Genomic DNA, 1,737 nt, shown 5'->3' on the forward strand with positions numbered 1-1,737 from the left:
CTTCATCTCTCTTTGAATCCCCCAATGAGAACCCTCATATCAAGAATGCACATTGCTTCATGACAAGGTCCACCTTGGATGCATCTATTGTTCTATCAACTCAAGAAGAATATACCTCCGGAGATGATGATGTTGATGATGAAGAAGATGCAACCTCAAATGGATTGGTTGCTCTTGCCTCCCTCTCCACTAACTCTTCATCACCAAGTGAATCCCCCAATGAGGTCATTCATGTGGAGGAAGAAAGTTGCCTCATGGCTAAATCTTCCGAGGTATCATCTCCTAGCCCCTCTATGCCTAACATTTCAAATGATCTAGGGGTTGATCTTGCTAGTCTAAAAGTGAAACAAGAAATGCTAGAGTTTGATGAGTTCATTCTTAACTTACAAGGTGACACTAGAAAGCATGTTTCCAATCTCATGATTCGTCTAGCACAACTAAATGATACTCTTGAGAAAAAATGTCAAATAGAGAGAGAAGACTCTCTTGAAATACATGCTCTTAAAAATGCTCTTGAGGAAAGTCAAGAAACCATAGCTTCTCTTGAAGAGAGGCTAGAAAATCTTGAAGAACCTCAAGATAAAATTAACAAGCTCACTAAAGCTAGAGATCTTGCTAGAGCTAAGACTAAAGTGCTTATAAAGGAAAAGGCCAAATTTGGTGTTGATCATGAGAAACTTGTGAAGGATCTAGATGAACTAGACAAGGCTCACAAAGCCTTGAAGAGTGAATACTCTCTCCTCTCCAAGTCTATTGAGCAACTTCAAATTAGGCTTGCTTCATATTGATACGTCTCCGACGTATCGATAATTTCTTATGTTCCATGCCACATTATTGATGATATCTACATGTTTTATGCATACTTTATGTCATATTTATGCATTTTCCGGCACTAACCTATTAACGAGATGCCGAAGAGCCAGTTGCTGTTTTTGGTTTCAGAAATCCTAGTAAGGAAATATTCTCGGAATTGGACGAAATCAATGCCCAGGGGCCTATTTTCACACGAAGCTTCCAGAAGACCGGAGAGCTAACGAAGTGGGGCCACGAGGCAGCCAGACACTAGGGCGGCACGGCCCAGGTCTTGGCCGCGCCGGCCTGTCGTCTGGGCCCCTCGTGACGCCCCCTGACCTGCCCTTCCGCCTACAAATAGCCTTCATCGCGAAACCCCCAACACCGAGAGCCACGATACGGAAAACCTTCCAGAGACGCCGCCGCCGCCAATCCCATCTCGGGGGATTCAGGAGATCGCCTCCGGCACCCTACCGGAGAGGGGATTCATCTCCCGGAGGACTCTACGCCGCCATGGTCGCCTCCGGAGTGATGAGTGAGTAGTCTACCCCTGGACTATGGGTCCATAGCAGTAGCTAGATGGTTGTCTTCTCCTTATGTGCTTCATTGTCGGATCTTGTGAGCTGCCGAACATGATCAAGATCATCTATCTGTAATGCTATATGTTGTGTTTGTTGGGATCCGATGAATAGAGAATACTATGTTATGTTGATTATCAATTTATATCTATGTGTTGTTTATGATCTTGCATGCTCTCCGTTATTAGTAGAGGCTCTGGCCAAGTTTTTACTCTTAACTCCAAGAGGGAGTATTTATGCTCGATAGTGGGTTCATGTCTCCGTGAATCTGGGGGAGTGAGAGAAACCTCTAAGATTATGGATGTGCTATTGCCACTAGGGATAAAACATTGATGCTATGTCCGAGGATGTAGTTATTGATTACATT

This window comes from Lolium perenne, chromosome 3, assembly GCF_019359855.2.
Source record: "Lolium perenne isolate Kyuss_39 chromosome 3, Kyuss_2.0, whole genome shotgun sequence".
In the NCBI taxonomy this organism is placed as follows: Eukaryota; Viridiplantae; Streptophyta; class Magnoliopsida; order Poales; family Poaceae; genus Lolium; species Lolium perenne.